Below are 22316 nucleotides of genomic sequence, written 5' to 3'. Positions count from 1 at the left end.
AGTACATGTTGACCACCAATGTTGCTAAACATCCTGCAATGCCCAGGATAACCACACCCCCCCCCCCCCCCCCCCCCCCCGCCCCGCCGCGCCACAACACGAAATTATCTGGTCCAAACTACCGGCTGTGGCTCAGTTGGGAAATGCTGATACAGAAGAATGATATCTTTAGGTCTACAAGTTTTACTCATATCACGTGACTTAAAAGCAACATAAAATAATGAATTGCCAGTATCTTCACTTGATTTCACTTCCCTCTTGTTCTTTTATCTCTCTCAGCAAATTTTCTGAGGCTTCTTGGCTGTTTCTTTTTTCCTCCCAGCTCTCAAAGTTGTCATACCTCAGAGCTCAATTCTAAATCTTTTTATTCTATATATTCTCTCCCAGTTGGTCTCATCCAGTCTTGTGACTTTCAGCACCACTGATATGTTAATGATTCCTAAATTCATACCATTTCAGATTAGAACTCCAGACTTACCAACTGTCATCAATGACTTTAACTTCAAAATACATCTAGAATATGATCAAATCCTGTTATTTCCACTGACCCAGTGTCTTAGTCCATTTGAGCTGCTACAACGAAGAGTTGTAAGCAGTCTGGGTAGCTTACAAGCAATAGGAATTTATTCCCCTAGGTTCTAGAAGCAAGAAGTCTGAGATCAGAGAGCCAGTCTGGTCAGGTGAGATCCCTCTTCTGGGCTGCACACTTTTCATTATATCCTCACATGGTGAGAGGGGCTAGGGAGCTCTGTGGTATCTCTTTCATAAAGCATAAATTCCATTCATGAGGGACCTACCTCATGATATAATCACCACTCAAAAGACCCATCTTCTAACGGTATCACATTCAGAGGTAGGATTTCAAAATGTAGATTTGGAAGGAACACAAACATTTAATTCACAACATCCAGGTTCAAGCCAAGCTTACTGAAATAGCCTCCTCACTGCTTTGAGACACTGGCTTGTCTATTCACATCAGGAGGACTGAGTATCTCTCAGTGTTCAAAAACATATGAAAACATGTTTGTCAACTTATACAAATAAGTCATATGCAAATATATTTTATACAAATAAGACACAATTATTATTGCTAGTTGTATTAGTTTCCATTTACTGTGTGCCTGCCATTCCAGTAAACAAGGATCAAACCATCAGCCACTTCAGTTGCCCCCCACCCCCCATACACACAAATATGCACAGCCCCAACAGTACACCGTGAAGGAAATTCAGGGTAGAGAAATATTCGAAGCATTATGGTTATGGTTAGCTAAGATGCATACCTAAAGAATAATTTGAATGAACTCAGACTCTTATAGCTTCCCATACATAGAAAAGCACTAAAAGCATTAACTTGAGTGTCTGTTTCCATGATTAGGAGTCATCTTTTGATGTTCAACTCTATTTTTTTCCAGAAAAAAAAAAATCCTGTATATCCTCGCTTCTTCCTTACCTCTTTGCAACAGTTCCTCAGAGACACTTGAAAAGCTGTCTCCAGGGCTATAGTTCTCAGAAAGGTCTCTAAATAAAACTTACATAGCAACTTTCAAGTTGTGCATTTTACTTCAGCCAACAACTGGTATAACAAATTCCCACAAACGAAGTGCTTTACACAACACAAATTTACTTTCTTATAACTCTGTGGGTCAGAAAACCAACGCAGACCTCACTGGACTAAAATCAAGGTGTTCACAGGGCTGCATGCCTTACTGGAGATTCTAAGAGAGAGTTTGTTTCCTATTCTTTTCCAGAATCTGGAGGCATTCTATTTTCCTCGGTCTGTGATTTCCTTCCTCCATTTTCAAAGCCAGCAGTGGTGAGTCTAGTCTTTCACATATCCCATCTCTCTCCACTTCCATTTCATTTCTCTACTTTTTAGGACCTTTGCAGTTACACTGGGCTCGCCTAGATGATCCAGGAAAAACACCTTACCAACTGATTAACAATCTTAATTTCATGAGTGTATTAGTCACTCAGTCGTGTCCAACTCTTTGCAACCCCATGGACTGTAGTCTACCACATGGAATTCTCCAGGCAAGAATACTAGAGTGGTGAGTCAGTTTAGTCACTCAGTCGTGTCCAACTATTTGCAACCCCATGGACTGTAGTACGCCAGGCTTCCCTGTCCATCACCAACTCCTGGAGCTTGCTCCAACATATTTCTGTAGATGAGGACATAGATTTTTCTGACGATCATACTAATCAGAGCTTTTTCTTGTCCAGTACTAAAATATTTATAATTATTTCTTCACTCCTCTGATTTAATTTAAAACTAACATTTGATATTATATATTTACAAAATAAAACAACAACAACGAAGGAGAATATTTTATCATAAAAAGAACACTGACCTTTAAACCATATTTCATGGGAATATCTTTGTTTAAAAAAATTCAAATAAAGGAAAAATAGTATTTTGAGATGAAATATATTACAATACCAGTGCTAATGTAGAAAACTGAGTAATATTTCAACTGACTTGTTTGATCCATCTGTCTGCTTCTCCATACTTTCACTTATTTGAGATAGAATAACAATAATCATCCGAGTGCCTGCTCTGTGCTAGCTTCAGTTTTAAGTGTTTTAATCCATGATTCATTAAATTTGCATGGCGTTTTGAGAGAGGTGTTATTCTCTTCTTACAAATAATAGAACTGAAGTTTAGAGTGACTTGAATGCCATAGTAAGAGACAGAGTGGACATTTGAACTAAAACAAGAAAGCCTGAGAGGTTTAGGTGACTTGCCATGGGAAATTCAGAAAGGCAGTAGCAGAAACATATCTGGAAAAGACAAGTCTCAAATTCAATCCAGTCAATTTGTCACTAATTAGGCAAAAGATTCAGGTTATGCTGATTACACTTTCTCTCTTTTTAAGGGCCTCTTCTGCTTGAGAGAACAAGCAGTTTGGGAAAAGCCCATTTCCAGTTGGCATGTTTACCATGTTCTTCATTTGAAGAGAGCATCCAATTCCAGGAATATTTTTGCCAGTAATAAATTCACTTTAATCGGAAAAGTTACAGAGGATTATCTTAAGTGCCTGCAGAGCAGAAATGACAAGCCAGAGGAACCATCCATTACGTTCACTGGTAATTGGATACAAAGTGCTGACTCTGAAAGACTGTGCTCCAATAATGCAATTATTTGCCAAAAATTCTTAATAAAAAGCACATTTCTCTTCATGCTTTTCAGAGGCAAGCCGCTTTAAAAATCCCAAACAGAGTCAAATGCAGCGATTCAGAGTACTTGAGGTTGTGGTTATACACCTCATCTCTGATCTTCCTATGCTAAGATGATGAATGCAAACGGTGCTGTCAGGACCAAAACAATGCTAAATGTGACACCATAAACCATCTGGATTAGTAAATGCAGGGTCAGGTTCTCATATATTTCATACTATTTTAAATTCTCATTTTATTATTTCATACTATGATTGAATGGATCCTGGTGGTTTGATGTAGCAGGTGCGTCAGTAGTCAAATCAACTTGTCATGACTGCCGAACTCCCAAGAGCATCTTGGAGGCTTGCCTTACAGTTTCAGGCTGCATCACCTTACTTGTTTCCCCAGTGGCTAGACTGATGGGACCCCTTTTCTTACTCAACAGAAAACTCATTTTATCTGTTAAAGGTTATTTTACTATTGGAGGTTGTACATGCGTGCTTAGTCAGTCAGTCGTGTCCCACTCTTGGCAACCCCATGGACTGTAGCCTGCCAGGATCCTCTGTCCATGGGGTTCTCCAGGCAAGAATACTGGAGTGGATTGCGATTTCCTTCTCCAGGGAATCTTCCCAACCCAGGGACTGAACACTTGTCTCCTGCATTGGCAGGCAGGTACTTTACCACCGAGCCACTTGGGAAGCCCTGGAGGTTGTGAGGATTGGCAAAGACTGCACATATATCCTTCACTGTTCCTACCATCTGGGTAGGGGCTGGGTGTCCCTCTCCTCTCATAAACCAGAATGACAGCATGACCTTTCACTCCAAAAGTTCCTTCCTCCTTTAAAGACCCCTGAGTTTCACAACCAAGTTTCCTTGCCTTTTATAGTTAAAGGTTTCGATCTGTCAGGGGATCTCAGCCATAAGCAGCCTCAGGGTTCTCTAGAAATTGTATGTAAACTTTTAGGTGTATAAGGGGGAAGTACAGGTTTATCAGGGAGAATTCATCAGACATTAAAAGCCAAAAATAAAACCAAGCCAAAACAAACAGACAAAAATGTTGTGTGACCTATAGTAGCTTAAAAACAACCAAGAAAGAGGATTGATGAAGTCTTTTCTTTTTCTAAAATTGAGATATTAATTCCAATGAGCTGATGCTGCAGTTCTGGTTTTACAGCTATTGATGGATATTGGTGCTTGTTCCTGTCAGACTTGATGTAAAACAAGGTGACACATAAATAAATACATAAATAAAGAGAAAAACAAACAAGTTAGGTGCTTGTGATCGACAATTAAGGAGAAAAAATTCCTGGAATCCACAAACTATTGTGAAAACAATAGGACTGCCTATATCTACATCCATAGAACATCTACATTTTGTGGTATCAAAGGCCATGGAAGAGCATCACCTACTAACACTTTTGCCATAATTAATCACAGCTGGTTCCTTCCTTCTCTACTATTTCCTTTTATATATGGGTATCACTGAAAATACAAGACAACAGCTACTATCAGACTAATCACAGAAAGCGCCTAACTTAGTTTAAGGAGTGAATGGACACAGGAAGACTTTTCAGAGGAGTTGAAAGCTAAGCTTAATATTCAACTGTAAGGTCAGAATTGGCTAGGCAAAGAATTGATGTTACAGCTAGGGAAAAAGAATACTCCCTGGAAAAAAAAGAATAGGATATTTCAAACACCAGGGACCATGCAGAACATATTATCTTTGACAAACACAAAGTTCCAAATGGCTGGAAATTAGAATGGGAGGTCTTGGGCTTTCATGATCACACTAACCAAATAACCAGCGCTCAACCACCAGTGAACTCTCATGTCATATCATTTATTTCACATTTTGCCATCTGAAATTCCTTTATTCGGTCATTCATTCAACAAATATCAACTGACCACCTCACCTATGTTTAAGATCTCATTCTTGTTGCTGGGGATAGAGCAGAGAAGAGGACAGATCATATTCCCATGGAGCTTAGTATCCACTTCATTTACTTATGTATCTAATCATATATTTCCTGCAAATCCAATAAACTGTACATTCCATGAAGACAAGGGCCTCCCGTGTCCTCTACAATATCCTCTGCTCAGTATCTAGGACAGTGCTTAGAATGCAAGAGGTGTTAAACAAGTTTTCTGAATGAATTTACTATGAAGGGTGTACTAAGAGATGAGACTGGAGAAATGACTGGAATTCAGTGCACTGACACTCCTGATAAACCATGCTAGGAAGACTGAATTTTATTTTATACGTATTGTGGATATTTTAAGGAGGAATATAATATGATCAGACTTTTGCTTAAGAAGACTGTTCTGGGTATATTATGGAAAATGGGTTGGTATGAGAAGATTATAGACAGAATAACCGTTTTACATTATTGCTTTTTCCATGAAGCATGTTGTTTTTTGTATTTCAGGTCATCATTATTACTGACCTTCCTCCTATCTGAGTTGCAACTCCTGCTGATTTCTCCTCATGTTCCTCTTAACATTGGAACATTACCTCTTGCCCCATACCTTGGATGTTTGATCTCTCCATTTCACTTCTTACTTAGTTTATCTCATTTCATCCCTTGGTTTTAAATACCATTTATAGGCTGACAATTCCTCATATTTATCACCAGAGGGATCTCTTCTTTGAATTCTAGATTTGCCTGACATATGTCACATTAACTGGTTCTCTGCCTAGAATGTTCCTACAATAAATTCATGTAATTTCTTCTTTCATCTCTTTTAAATCTTTGTTAAAATGTCACCTTCTTAGTGAGGTTTTCTCTGATTTCCCAGTTTAAAATGGAAACCTCCTCTTCATTACTCCCTATATGTTTTGGCTGCTTTTATTTTTACCTATAAAATTTCTTTGAACTGTGGTGTTGGAGAAGACTCTTCAGAATCCCTTAGATTGCAAGGAGATCAAACCAGTCAATCCTAAAGGAAATCAATCCTGACTATTCACTGGAATGACTGATGCTGAAGCTGAAGCTCCAATACTTTGACCACCTGATGCAAAGAGCTGACTTGTTAGGAAAGACTCTGATGCTGGGAAAGGGTGAAGGCAGGAGAAGGAGGGGACGACAGAGGACAAGATGGTTGGATGGCATTACTGACTCAATGGACATGAGTTTGAGCAAGCTTCAGGAGATGGAGAAGGACAGGGAAGCCTTGCATGCTGCAGTCCATGGGGTCACAAAGAGTCAGACATGACTGACCGACTGAACAACAACAATATAATTTATTACCTTCTAACATACTATATGATATCTTATTTTTATTGTCTTCTTCCCTGAAATATAAGTTTCTAGAGGTAAGGAGCTTTAAACTGTTTTGTGCACACAGACAAATGCACACACACATTCATGCACACAGACATACTAATGATTTAAGTTAGTGTTGTCAGTAATAATCTGCAACAAAATGTATACCAAAGTAATACAATTGTGATAGCTGTGGTAGCTCAGTTAGAAATTACTGAGCACTTCAGTGTGCCAGTGGAAGCCAGACCCTAAAGATGTAAAGATGAATGTCATCCTTTTTTATGTAACAGACTTTAATATATCTTTGTGTAGGGATATATATCATTCTAGCAGCAAATAATAAAATAGCTGCATAGTAAACATTTTTGACTGACTCCTGACTCAGAATATGCTTTTACTATTTTTCAATTGGACTATACATAATGAAACTCAGAAAGAGAGTCACTTATACCTATTATTATATATAAAATAGATAATAAAGGCCTACTGTATAGCACAGGGAACTCTATTCAGTATTCTATAATGATCTATATGGGAAAAGAATCTAAAAAAGAGAGGATATATTTATATGAATAACTGATTCACTTTACTGTACAGCAGAAACAACATTGTAAATCAACTATACTCCAATATTTTTTTTTTAATTTAGGTTTAGTCACTTTAGGTTTAGGTTTTATATAGAAAAGAACTTAAAGGGATGGTGTGTGTGTGTGTGTGTGTGTGTGTGTGTGTGTGTGAAATTAAGTTTGCAGCATCCTTACATTATTAACTGTAGTTAGAAAAAACGAGGTTTAATTTCACTCTTTTACTTTTTGGGTAGTTTTGCATAGTGGTTAAGCATTAAAAAGTCCGAGTTTCTGTTCAATCCCCACAGCTGTGTGAGCTAGGGCTGATAACCTGATCTGTCTGAACTTCAGTTTTATTATGAAATAAATAACTGAAATAACATCACTTACTGGATGTTTTTGTGGAAGGGGGATGGTAAGGACTAAGTGGGATAATATCTGTTAAGTTCTTACAGTGACGGGTACCTAGTGAACAATTAGTTTCCTGATTCAACTAATGTCAGACATGTATCTACTAGATAACTGGCACTATCTTTAGTTTTGAATATACAGTGATACACAGCAGGCATCTTCCTTATATTAATTATTGTTATCACTGTTATTATGAGGAGGTACAATCTTGTCATTAGCCTCTGACTTGTAACTTTCCTTTCTTTTTTCACTCTGACAATTAAACTCAAGATGTTAAATTTATAAATCAAAAATACTGTTCTACTCTAGTATGGAAACAGATTCAGTATGGTTTGGCCACAGTGTATATCCATGTTCACTTGGTTGAGAATCATGTCCTTTGGGACTTGTCAGTGACCTGGAGCCTTCATACAGTGCCAGCATCTCCAAGGTCTCTGAAAAAGATAACATGGGAGTTGTTTTTATGAAATGGATTCAGTTTCCTGAAGAATTCTTCCATACTTTATAATCTCATAAAAGAAGAGCAATATTCTAGTCCCTTGGGAGACACCTTTTTCATCTCAGAGATAAAGAGACTTAGCAAGGGCAGGGGATTAGGGTGGGCTGAATAGAAGGAGGTGGAGGTGTGCTCTGCTCTTCCATCACTGCCAGGTTTACACTGATAATGATGAATTGCTTTGCTGACTAAAGGAATCAAGTGGTTAAAAACAAGCAAACAAACAAAGGCTTTCTGCCAAGGAAATAAAATACTGGATTTTAAACCTCAACACTCAAGGAAGGCCTTCAAGATGATAAGTCTTTAGTTTAAGATAATCAGCTTTCAGTTCAGTTCAGTTCAGTTCACACTCAGTTCTGTCTGACTCTTTGCGACCCCATGAATTGCAGCACGCCAGGCCTCCCTGTCCATTACCAACTTCCAGAGTTCACTCAGACTCATGTCCATCGAGTCCGTGATGCCATCCAGCCATCTCATCCTCTGTTGTCCCCTTCTCCTCCTGCCCCCAATCCCTCCCAGCATCAGAGTCTTTTCCAGTGAGTCAACTCTTCGCATGATGTGGCCAAAGTACTGGAGTTTCAGCTTTAGCATCATTCCTTCCAAAGAAACCCCAGGGCTGATCTCCTTCAGAATGGACTGGTTGGATCTCCTTACCCCAAGGGACTCTCAAGAGTCTTCTCCAACACCACAGTTCAAAAGCATCAATTCTTCAGTGCTCAGCTTTCTTTACAGTCCAACTCTCACATCCATACATAACCACTGGGAAAACCATAGCCTTGACTAGATGGACCTTTGTTGGCAAAGTCATGTCTCTTCTTTGGAATATGCTATCTAGGTTGGTCATAACTTTTCTTCCAAGGAGCAAGCGTCTTTTAATTTCATGGCTGCAATCACCATCTGCAGTGATTTTGGAGCCCCCAAAAATAAAGTCTGACACTGTTTCCACTGTTTCCCAATCTATTTCCAAAACGGAGTAGCCATCATGGTCAACAAAAGAGTCCAAAATGCAGTAGTTGGATGCAATCTCAAAAATGACAGAATGATCTCTGTTTGTCTCCAAGGTAAATCATTCAATATCATGGTAATCCAAGTCTATGCCCTAACCAGTAATGCTGAAGAAGCTGAAGTTGAATGGTTCTATGAAGATCTACAAGGCCTTTTAGAACTAACACCCAGAAAAGATGTCCTTTTCATTATAGGGGACTGTAAAGCAAAAGTAGGAAGTCAAGAAACAACTGGAGTAACAGGCAAATTTGGCCTTGGAATATGGAATGAAGCAGGGCAAAGACTAATAGAGTTTTGCCAAGAATATGCACTGGTCATAGCAAACACCCTCTTCCAACAACACAAGAGAAGGCTCTACACATGGACATCACCAGATGGTCAACACCAAAATCAGATTGATTATATTCTTTGCAGCCAAAGATGGAGAAGCTCTATACAGTCAACAAAAACAAGACCAGGAGCTGACTGTGGCTCAGATCATGAACTCCTTATTACCAAATTCAGACTTAAATTGAAGAAAGTAGGAAAACCGCTAGACCATTCAGGTATGACCTAAATCAAATCCCTTATGATTATACAGTGGAAGTGAGAAATAGATTTAAGGGCCTAGATCTGATAGATAGAGTGCCTGATGAACTATGGAATGAGGTTCGTGACATTGTATAGGAGACAGGGATCAAGACCATTCCCATGGAAAAGAAATGCAAAAAAGCAAAAAGGCTGTCTGAGGAGGCCTTACAAATAGCTGTGAAAAGAAGCGAAGTGAAAAGCAAAGGAGAAAAGGAAAGATACAAGTATCTGAATGCAGAGTTCCAAAGAATAGCAAGAAGAGATAAGAAAGCCTTCCTCAGCGATGAATGCAAAGAAATGGAGGAAAAGAACAGTATGGGAAAGACTAGAGATCTCTTCATGAAAATTAGAGAGACCAGGGGAACATTTCATGCAAAGATGGGCTCAATAAAGGACAGAAATGGTATGGACCTAAGAAAAGCAGAAGATATTAAGAAGAGGTGGCAAGAATACACAGAAGGACTATACAAAAAAGATCTTCATGACCAAGATAATCACAATGGTGTGATCACTCACCTAGAGCCAGACATCCTGGAATGTGAAGTCAAGTGGGCCTTAGAAAGCATCACTATGAACAAAGCTAGTGGAGGTGATGGAATTCCAGTTGAGCTATTTCAAATCCTGAAAGATGATGCTGTGCAAGTGCTGCACTCAATATGCCAGCAAATTTGGAAAACTCAGCAGTGGCCCCAGGACTGGAAAAGGTCAATTTTCATTCCAATCCCAAAGAAAGGCAATGCCAAAGAATGCTGAAACTACCGTACAATTGCACTCATCTCACACGCTAGTAATCAGCTTACACTTCCTTAAAGTCATCCCAGCATGGGTTATTCTCCCTCTCTGTTTCCTAGGAGAAAAATATTGACAATACATATATTTGATAGAGGACTTGCATGCAGAATTTTAAATAGCTCTTACATTCAATAAGACAAAAAACCCAATTTAAAAAAAAAAGATGAAGCCTTTGAACTGCTGCTCCAGAGGAGAAGATAAACAAATGCTCATTAAACACATGTAAAGATGGTCAACATCCTCACCAAGAAAGGGAAGGCAAATTAAAACCTCAATGAGCTACCACTGTACACCATTAGAGTAGCTAAATGACAGTGATAATAAATAAGAAGCAATAATACTGAGTAAAGGTAAAGACGTAGAGCAATTGGAACTCTCATATATTGCTGGTAGAAAATGTAAAATGGTCCCATTGCTTTGAAAACTATATGGCTACAGTTTTCAGCAAAAGTAAATACAGACTTATCATATGAACCAGCATTCTAATACTTGACATTTACACAAGAGGAATGCAAACGTATCTGTACTTTGGTATCATTGGGAGCTTGTTAGAAATGAAGAATCTCAAGCATCATCCCAGACTGGTGGAATCCAAAGCTACACTTTTACAGCATCATTATGGAGTTTGCACACATATTACAGTTTGAGAAGCACTGTCCTGAGAAGCATTAAGCTCTTTCAAGGGAAGATGTTTCTTTCACATTCTTCAAGTGAGAACTCTCAGATTTTCATGATTCAGTCATTCAAATTCCCCTAGGTTGGTAAATGACAGCACTTAAACTAGTGGGCCATAGATGTCACTTAGGATCACAGCCAGAGAGCTTTTCAACCCCGTGTCATTTTGAGGGTTTATAGTAGGGAATTTATTCTATTGCCGGGTACCCAAATACATCAGCAGAATAACCTTAAGACATAGATATATAGCTACAGATATATAGTTTCCCAGGTGGTTCCGCAGTAAAGAATCCTGCAAAGCAGAAGCCATAGGAGAAGTGATCTCAGTCCCTGTGCTAGGAAGATCCCCTGTTGTAGGAAATGGCAACCTAATTCAGTATTCTTGCCTGGAGAATCCTGTGAAAAGAGGTGCCGGGCCGGCTACAGTAATATTGGATTGCAAAGAGTCAGACACGACTGAAGAGACTTAGCATGCACGCATGCATACTGTATTAATATATATGCACACACATATGTACAGAGTAACAGTTGTAAGCTTAATAGCAGATTATAATAACAGTAAGAATTTTAAAATTTGCTAATAAGATTTACTATGTGCCTGACACTGTTGTATATATGTAACAGTATATATGTAATAATTTATATCTGATCACAATCCCTAGGAGGTCAGTAATATTATTATTCTCAGTAGCCTGAAAGAGGGTATGATTTTCATAGAATCTATTACTGAGAACAAAAGAAAAGAGTTGAAGAAAACTGTCTGAATTTTTTTTTTTTAACAAATAGATTAGAATGCAATAAAGGCCTCATTGTAAATAAAGTAAAATCCAAGCCATATAACTTGCTTAAAAGAAAGAGAATTTGTTTTACAGTTTGATTGATTTGAAGGTAGAAATTGCTGAGTGGGTACTGATTACCTTGCTGAAGATGCAAGCAATTGGAAACAATCATACCGATTATAAGCCACTTAAGCAACCTCAATTAAATTAGTGGTAATTCTAAACTACTTCATCTTGCATAGAGACTGGTTTAATTTTTATGTAAATTCAAATTCTGGTTGTGCAAATCCTAATTGTCTAACAACAAATCAAGCTAGATTATTCCCATTTGTCTTTGCGGAAATCTGAAAGCTGCATTCCAAGCTGCGGTAGGTGTACACAGAGACCAATACCATCTCTGCAAAAAAATCCTGTGAAGGAGACTCAAAGATCAAGGCCATTTTGCTGACTTAACATTGACAAGTAGGCAGGCTGAATGAAATGAGAAAGTGACAGATTGAAGATCACCAGCATTTAAGAGCGCCATAGAAAAGAAAATACACTGCACCAGGGGTTTATAGCCCTAACTAAATTCTGATTCTGCCAAATACTTACTGTGTAATCTTGAAAAAGTCTCTTTCTATTAGTTAGCTATTACTGTGTGATAAAAAAACACAGTTTCAATGGATTTTTTAAAAAAGCGATTTATTTCTTAAGAACCTGAAGGTTGGTTGGGGTTTGGCTGATCTTGGCTGACCTCACCTGGGCTTAGCTCCAAACTCTCATCTGAGACCACGTCTGCTTCACTTGTCACTCATCCTCCTTGGGCTAGGATTACCTAAGTCACGTCCTATCCATGGCTAAAGGCAAGAATGCAAAAGGGCAAGTTCAACCATGCAAGCTCATTTCATGTCCTGTTGTCATGTCTATCTGCCAAAACAAAACACAAACTAAGCTTAAGTTGAAGGGGGAGGGGAGTCTACTTCATTACTATGAGGCCATGACATGGGTGTGGATGACCAATAACTCAAGCTATTATGTTCTTTCCCTTTTATTTAGCTTCCACAGCCATAAGTCAAAAACAGTAGATTACTATCAGGACACTTGCAACTCTTAACAAATTCTGCAAATGCAGCAGAAATTCCATGAGATTCTATAGTACTATTTATAAACTACTGCCCTGCAGGCTGGATTCAGACATGGTTTAGATTATCTGCTGAGAATTTTAAAATAGTCTTAATTGGCTGAAATTATTTTTTAAAATCAGGATATTTCACACAAAAACCCAGAATTCAGATGTTTCTTGTGGGCTCATAATATTTGGCCATGGTGATACTGAGTAGAAGCAGCCCCCTCTACACAGGGCAGATCTCTGCAGATCCTCACTTCTCCCCTACTTGTCCTCTACACTGCCTCTATTATCACACATCCACCCCACTTCACTTATTTATATTATTCGCCTCAACTGTGGCCATTTTTTCATTTCTATCTTGGGATTTCAGGATTGAGTTCTTACTCTTCAATTGCCAGCTACTCACATTCCAAATAAGTCACTTAACATACCTGAGTTATATTTTTCTCATTTCAAATAGAAAAGGGGAATTCTGGAAGTCTTTAAGGAAATTCTCTGCTCTACCATTCCATAATTCTAAAGACATAAGATCAAAGACTATGATATACATCAAGATATCTCATAAAGAAAGGAAAGAGATCTATTTCAAGAGCTGACAAGTGGCTTTTCAAATGAAGATATGCTGACCAAGTTCTGGAAACTGAAAGCCAACAGAACAATCAGGAGTGGTGCTTGCACAGTGGGTCTCAAAGGAGCCCACGAAAGCAAAGGACCAATTAGAGAAAAATATAAATTGTTGAGTTGGGCTGAATATCAGGAAGGTTTTCCTAATAGGCAAATCTTTAAACTGGCATGGTTTCTCAGGAGAAGTGGCAGAAAGTTATTTAACATAGGGCTAAACAAAGCATTGCAATTCTGTAAACAAAATTCTCACTTAAACCGGGGCTACTGACTCAAGGATAGGATGTTTCTTTCCCATCATTTTCTAAGTTGACTTTAGGCTACAACTAAAATAAATAATGTTTGCTGTAGGTTTGTCATATATAGCTTTCATTATGTTGAGGTATGCTCCTTCTATTCCTGCTTTCTGGAGGGCTTTTATCATAAATGGATGTTGAATTTTGTCAAAGGCTTTCTTGCATCTATTGAGATAATCATATGGTTTTTATTTGTCAATTTGTTAATGTTGGGTATTGTATTGATTGATTTGCGGATATTGAAGAATGCTCATCCCTAAAGTCAGAAACAAGACAAAGGTGCCCATTCTCACCACTACTATTCAACATAGTTTTGGAAGTTTTGGCCACAGCAATCAGAGCAGAAAAAGAAATAAAAGGAATCCAGATTGGAAAAGAAGAAGTAAAACTCTCACTGTTTGCAGATGACATGATCCTCTACATAGAAAATCCTAAAGACTCCACCAGAAAATTACTAGAGCTAATCAATGAATATAGTAAAGTTACAGGATATAAAATTAACGCAGAGAAATCCCTAGCATTCCTATACAATAACAATGAGAAAACAGAAAGAGAAATTAAGGAAACAATTCCATTCACTATTGCAACGAAAAGAATAAAATACTTAGGAATTTTTTTTCTTTTTTTTTTCACTCAGTTGTGTCTGACTCTTTGTGACCCTATGGACTGTAGCCTACCAGGCTCCTCTACCGAAAGACACAAAAGACCTATATATAGAAAACTATAAAACACTGGTGAAAGAAATCAAAGACGACACTAATAGATGGAGAAATATATCGTGTTCATGGATCGGAAGAATCAAAATAGTGAAAATGAGTATACTGCCCAAAACAATCTATAGATTGAATGCAATCCCTATCAAGCTACCAACGGTATTTTCACAGAGCTAGAACAAATAATTTCACAATTTGTATAGAAATACAAAAAACCTCGAATAACCAATGCAATCTTGAGAAAGAAGAATGGAACTGGAGGAATCCACCTGCCTGACTTCAGGCTCTACTACAAAGCCACAGTCAACAAGACAGTATGGTACTGGCACAAAGACAGAAATATAGATCTGTGGAACAAAATAGAAAGTCCAGAGATAAATCCACACACCTATGGACACCTTATCTTTGACAAAGGAGGCAAGAATATACAATGGATTAAAGACAATCTCTTTAACAAGTGGTGCTGGGAAAACTGGTCAACCATTTGTTAAAGCATGAAACTAGAACATTTTCTAACACCAAACACATAGATAAACTCAAAATGGATTAAAGATCTAAACATAAGACCAGAAACTATAAAACTTCTAGAGGAAAACATAGGCAAAACACTCTCCGACATAAATCACAGCAGGATCCTCTATGACCCACCTCCCAGAATATTGGAAATAAAAGCAAAAATAAACAAATGGGACCTAATCAAACTTAAAAGCTTCTGCACAACAAAGGAAACTATAAGCAAGGTGAAAAGACAGCCTTCAGAATGGGAGAAAATAATAGCAAATGAAGCAACTGTCAAAGAACTAATCTCAAAAATATATAAGCAACTCCTGGAGCTCAATTCCAGAAAAATAAATGACCCAATCAAAAAATGAGACAAAGAACTAAACAGACATTTCTCCAAAGAAGACATACAGATGGCTAACATGAAAAGATGCTCAACATCACTTATTATCAGAGAAATGTAAATCAAAACCACAATGAGGTACCATTTCATGCCAGTCAGAATGGCTGCTATCCAAAGTCCACAAGCAATAAATGCTGGAGAGGGTGTGGAGAAAAGGGAACCCTCTTACACTGTTGGTGGGAATGCAAACTAGTACAGCCACTATGGAGAACAGTGTGGAGATTCCTTAAAAACTGCAAATAGAACTGCCATACAACCCAGCAATCCCACTGCTGGGCATACACACTGAGGAAGCCAGAACTTAAAGAGACACATGCACCCCAATGTTCATCACAGCACTGTTTATAATAGCCAGGACATGGAAGCAACCTAGATGTCCATTAGCAGATGAATAGATAAGAAAGCCGTGATACATATACACAATGGAGTATTACTCAGCCATTAAAAAGAATACATTTGAATAAGTTGTAATGAGGTGGATGAAACTGGAGCTGATTATACAGAGTGAAGTAAGCCAGAAAGAAAAACACCAATACAGTATACTAACGCATATATATGGAATTTAGAAAGATGGTAATGATTACCCTGTATGTGAGACAGCAAAAGAGACACAGGTGTATAGAACAGGCTTGGATTCTGTGGGAGAGGGCGAGGGTGGGATGATTTGGGAGAATGGCATTGAAACATGTATATTAGCATATATAAAATGAATTGCCAGTCCAGGTTCAATGCACGATACCCAAGGGTGCTTGGGGCTGGTGCACTTGGATGACCCAGAGGGATGGGATGGAGAGGGAGGTGGGAGGGGTGTTCAGGATGGGGAACACATGTACACCTGTGGTGGATTCATGACAATGTATGGCAAAACCAATACAATATTGTAAAGTAATTAGCCTCCAATTAAAATAAACAAATTTATATTAAAAAATAAAATAAATAATGAAAAAAGATCACAACCTACGATGGGGCTGGGAGACATAATATTTGTTACACTCACATGCATTCCTCAGGCCTTTCAGTTTAATGCACATGGTTAAGACATCTCTAAAACAATGATCTATTTTCCACCAGCAATGTGTGTTAAATGCTCATACACAAAAAATGAATGTAGACACACTGTTTTGTACACTGTTATGAATGCAAGGTTTCAGGCTGTCACTCAGTTTGCCCTATAGAAGGAAGAGATTTTTGTTTTCCTCCTGATCTGCTACACATATTTTTGGAGGTATTTTGGGATAATAGTGCTTGTTATTCAATTATTTAAGACAGAGTGTTTGCTGACAACTCAATATTCTATTTTTTCCTTTCTTCTCTTTGAATAGGAAAGTGCAAAATGGGTAAACGAAGATAACTGGCTTGGCTTGGGAATGAGTGAGGAAAACAAACAAACCTAAAGCAAGGAAGCCCCCCATCCCCACCACCCTGTCCCATCTCATTAGCCAAGGTATTAAGGGTGACCAAGGAAAAAGCTTACAAAAACACTTTGAAGTGCTACAGCAAATACATGCTCTCCTAGAGGATTAACATAATGAGAGCAAGCAGGCCCCTGGAATTAGCTCATTGTCATAAAGGGCAAATTTGATTAGAGGAATACAGGAATGTGAACTGATTACATTTGTAATAATCCGTTATCCAAAAGCGGTACCATATTCATTCACTAAACAAACATTTACTATGCATCAGAGTTGTTCTCCTAAAAACTGAAAGACTAGCCAAGGTTGTTTCCTGCATGCCCCCACCTCTCCCATTCTGTTTCTAGAACTTTAAAGGCAGTAACTCCTCTGGCATTCTTGTGCTGCCAGGGAATCATCTGACATTCATGACAGTTATCTGATAAATGTGCTAAGGATTAAACAAATTCTACCTTGTCGATTCAAAGAAGGAACTGATTAAAACAATGATGTGAAACATTAATGAGGACTATAATGGGGAAAATCTAGGTGGGAGAAAAAGAAATATTTAACAGGAGAAGAATACTTCAAAAGTTTCATGTTCCTTTTTTTCTTCTTTTTCTTAAATATAAATTTATTTATTTTAATTGGGGGCTAATTACTTTAAAATATTGCAGTGGTTTTACTTCAGGGAATTCATGGAAATAGATACAAATCACCAAAAATTGTGAGCAAAGAGATTCGCCTCACAAATCTTCAATAAAGTACAAAATAAAATATAATTTAATTTATTTAATTGGAAGAAACACAATAAAACATATGAGAAGTTGGGAGGAAATAGTTGTCACCACACGTTCTGGTAGACTGTTGATTAGTTCAGCACTTTGGAGGCAATTCTGTCACATCTGAATTAATGTTAAGTGTCTATCTTCCATGATCTAACAGTTTCACATCCTAGTATCTACTTTAGGGACACTCATTGGTCCTTAAGAGAAGACATGATCAAGCAGTGTTTATATTAGCAAAAACTTGGAAGCAAATTAAATATCCACCAACAAGGGAATAGTTCAATTTGGATATTTGTATGAAATCCTCCAACTTAATAATATTGTAAACTAAATGTATTAAAAGCAAATAAACATACATGCAAATAATAAGCAAATTACCGTACAGATCAAACAAAATGTGGCTATAGACAAAATTCAGCCCAAGGACCCTCAACACACAACCTCTGCTTCAATAATTATTCAGATCTTATATGTTCTTTAATTCAAAATGTACCTTTTTAAAGTGAATAATACTAAGCAATAAATATAACCTTTTTGAAAATCTATTAGGTATAGATTACTATGTCTAGTGTTATATATATATATATATATATATATATATATATATATATATTCTTATACTGGCAGAAAGCATGCAATATAGTTATTATACTTTTTCAATGTTAAAGGTAGAGATGGTTTGGGAATTTCTGTTTACAAAAGACAAGCTGTCTATGTCACCAGTCTAACCTTGAAATAGTCTCAGCCAGAGTGGGGCTGAGTTTCTATTTCCAGAGAAGAGGGTCCAGTTTAACCAGTTTTCAACTGAGCAAATTTAGACATCATAGCATTTATGTGGCTGTTTTTGCTGTGCACACAAAGACAGTGCCTGGGGGAAATGTTAGGTGCATCTCTTACTGGTTGACCAAGATGGACTTAACACTCCCCTCAGGGCCATTAAACTCAGACAGGCTTTTTCTTTTCAAGGACCTCCTTTTCTTGAGGAAATTTTTAAATAGAAATTTGTAATTATAAATTATTTCCCCGCTCCTTCAAGATACAAATCTTTTTAAAAGCCTTCTGTCCCTTGGAACTGTCTTTCTCAAGGACTTGGGAGCCTCTGAGATGTAAACATTAAAGGAGGTATCACCCCAGTCTCCTAGTTCCCATGGTAGGGAAGGAGCCTAACTTTGGTGTCCTAAATGTTCCAAGTTGTAAAACTACCTCTTGTCATGAAGATACAAGAAAGTTGACTTCTCCTTCTGGTAAGACCAGTTAGCAAACACACTTGGCCTGTAACTAACTCCCATCTCTCCCTCACCTACTGCCTCCCCCAGCGCTTAAAAACTCTCTAGTCCATTGCTTCAGTAGAGTTGATTTTAGACCCAGTTCTGGTCTCTCACCCCTATGGCAATCACCTTGAAAAAAACCTGTACTTATGTGTTTAAGTTTGGTGCAATTTTTGTTTGACATGATCTATTTTGTATTTTTCAAGTGATTGGGGGAAGCTCAGAGATATATCAAGGAAAAGAGGTTAAGAGAAAAGGGTAGAAGAGTTTGTTTAATGTATAGAAGGCAGCAGCCCCTCGTTCCTGTCATGTTAAGAAAACAAACAAACTTTCTGAAACATATATTACAGCCAATTCTGGCAGGTTATATAAAAATTACATTTTATATTTATTTAGCATTTAATATTATTTAGGTACTTTTGCATTTCCCAAACTCTGTTTGACTGTCCAAGTCTCTCTTTCAATTGAGATTTGTTCTTTAAAAGTGACAGAGGAGCTAATTCAAACGGGCTTAAGCATAAAAGTAGTTTGCTGTATCAATAATTTAAAAGTTTATGAGTATTCAGGTCAGGTTCTCAACAGTATCTTCAGTGGTTGTTCTCTCTCTTTAAGCCCTGACTTCCTCCTCCCTTCCTTCATTTTTAAGTTTGAGCTTCCTTTGAGGTTACGAAGTTCAGTTCAGTTTCTCGGTCATGTCCGACTCTTTGCGACCCCATGAATCACAGCACACCAGGCCTCCCTGTCCATCGCCATCTCCCAGAGTTCACCCAAACTCACGTCCATCGAGTTGGTGATGCCATCCAGCATCTCATCCTCTGTTGTCCCCTTTTCCTCCTGTACTGGCCCACTTTAGGATTAGAGACTATGCAGTGGGTAAGAGCACTTTTCTCATGTAGTTTCATCCAAAGATCTAGAATTGGCTTATAATTAAACAAACTTGCATCATATGATCTGCTGTGACCTTGTCAATGAGGAATGCCAATGTTGGAAATGGCCTGAGTCAGATGATATCCCATTAAAGCCGCAACCATTAACAGCCAGGAAGAGGATTCTTTCAGAAGAAATGCTGCCCCAAAGAGAAGAAATGGGAACTATACTAATCAGGCTACATCAACAAATTTCCACTGCAAACGGTTACAGTCAGCTCCATGGATGAACAAAATGTTCTGTACCTTCAATCATTTTAACGGAACTTCCTTCAAAAGAAGGAAGTCGTTTTGTCTCTGTCTTCATATTACAATTTATCATGGTTTCCTCAAAGCAAAATAAGGTTTATCTTTTCCTCTCCAACCCCTATGACAAGTCTGCCATAGGCAAAGGATAAATGGACCTTGATAAGTTTCTTTGTCTTCCTATGTCCCAGTTTTTTCATCCTCCTTGAGAGTAATCATATTCATTTCTATTCAAACACTGATTTACTCATTTAAAAATATTTATTCTTTATAATAACTAAAACGACAACCAAGGCAACATCAGCAACCAACATTTATCACATGGTTACTATGTGTCAATCAGGATTTTTTCTTTTTTTTTTTTTTTTTTTAACTTGCCTGCATCGGGTCTTAGTTGCAACACACAGACTCTCTAGTTTGGGCACGTGGGCTTAGTTGCCCCACAGTGTGTGGAATCTGAATTCCCATACCAGGGGTCAATCCTGCATCCCTGCATTGGAAGGCAGATTCTTAACTACTGGACCACTTAAGGGAAGTCCCTGTCAGTCAGGATGTTAATTACCTTTGAACCCCTTCCTCTGTCTACCATTTTATTGCCTATAATATAAACTCTTGCTGTCCCCTGGTGACCAAAGCTCTTTTCTATGACAGAGACTTCCTGAACCCTATGACTAGAACATTCTATCCTCAGCTTTTCACATGGATACTTCCTTTTTCTCATTCAAATATCAGCTTACGTATTTGGTCTACAGAGAGGCCATCCAAGAACACTCAATATGCATTACCCATCTACCCAAACCTACCCGCTCTTCACACATTAACCTTATTCTTCGTCTTCTTCCTTCTCTTCTTTTTCCTCTCAATTTCACTTATCACTTCCTAACTTCTCTTGGGTATCTGTCTCTCATTGCCCTTTGTTCGTCTTCTCCTTGGAGTATAAATTTATAAGAGCAAGGATCTCTGTCTTGTTTATAGCCGTATCTATCCCAGTATTTAGAAACCTGCATGGCACAGAGCTGCCAGTGCTCCGGTTTATAAATGCATCTCTTTTAACCTCCATAATAATCCTATAAGGTAGGTACTATTAACCATCCTGTCTTTATACAAAAGAAAACTAAAGCCAGAGAAGTTAAGTGCCTTGCCCTAAGTCACACAGCTAGTAAGTGGCAAAGCTAGTATTTGAACCAGGGAATTCTGACTCTCACAGTCAGTGGGGAAACTAGGGTCCTAAACTCCTGTGGCCAGATTCTGTGCTTAGCATAGATGCATGAACAAAATAGACAGGGCCCATCATTCATGAGCTTACAGTCTGGATGTAGCTAGACTTCCACAAGAAATCAAATAACTATAAAATTGCAATTGGATAGAAAGCATAGGAAGCAAAAGTATAGGATTCGATGATGAGCACATAAAAACAAGACCTAATCTATGAGGAAGTCAGGGAATTTAAGACCTTAAGGATGATAGCTTTCAGCCAGGGGAAAGAAAGTGAAAAGGCAGACTACAGATGCATGGGATGGCACCGGTAAATCCCTGAGACTTTTACCTAGTTCCAGGCAGGATGCAAGAACTGAGAATACAAGTAGAATTCAATGTTGTTTTCCCCTTTGACGTACTTTTGTTGATTATGTGAAAAAGGAAAACAGCTGTCAAGAGGTATAAGAAACACAATATTAGGAAGAGAATTCAAAAGTCCTTTCAATTTTTAAAAGATCAAGTAGTCCATAAATGATTTAAAAACAGGGAAAACAATTAATTAGGTTGATTTATAGTTATATATTGAATTTCTCTAGCTACAAACTAAGAATAAACCTTCTTTTAAGGAACCACTGAATATCTGCAAAATTTTGCCTTGTATTATTCCAGAACCATAATTCTAATCAATAAATCAAGAGCCAAGTAATGTTACAATCCACATTCTCCATAATCAATGTCATAAAGCTACAAATTAATAACATCAGCATAAACAGATCAATTCAAATAACTTGGAAATTAGAATAATAATAGCTCACATTTACTGGATGTTTACTACATACTTTCAGAATGCTGAGATTTGCCTTAATCAGCTCATTTAATCCACATAAAATCTTTATTAAGTAGATACTGTTATTATTATCATTTTGCAAGTGAATAAGCTTATGACAAGAGAGAGATTATGTAACATGAGCCAAGTTATTCAGCTAGCAGCTTATATATGAGGGATTTAAAATGAACAGCCTAATTACAGTGCGAGCGCGTGCGTGTGTGTGTGTGTAACCATTTCGATATTCTGTCTCTCCAAAGTAGTTTTAGGGTTAAAGATTGAATTAAGGGCACAATAGTACTGAGAGGAAAAAATA

The sequence above is a fragment of the Ovis aries genome, chromosome 5 (genome assembly GCF_016772045.2).
Source record: "Ovis aries strain OAR_USU_Benz2616 breed Rambouillet chromosome 5, ARS-UI_Ramb_v3.0, whole genome shotgun sequence".
In the NCBI taxonomy this organism is placed as follows: domain Eukaryota; kingdom Metazoa; phylum Chordata; class Mammalia; order Artiodactyla; family Bovidae; genus Ovis; species Ovis aries.
Note: the sequence above shows the minus strand (reverse complement) of the source record.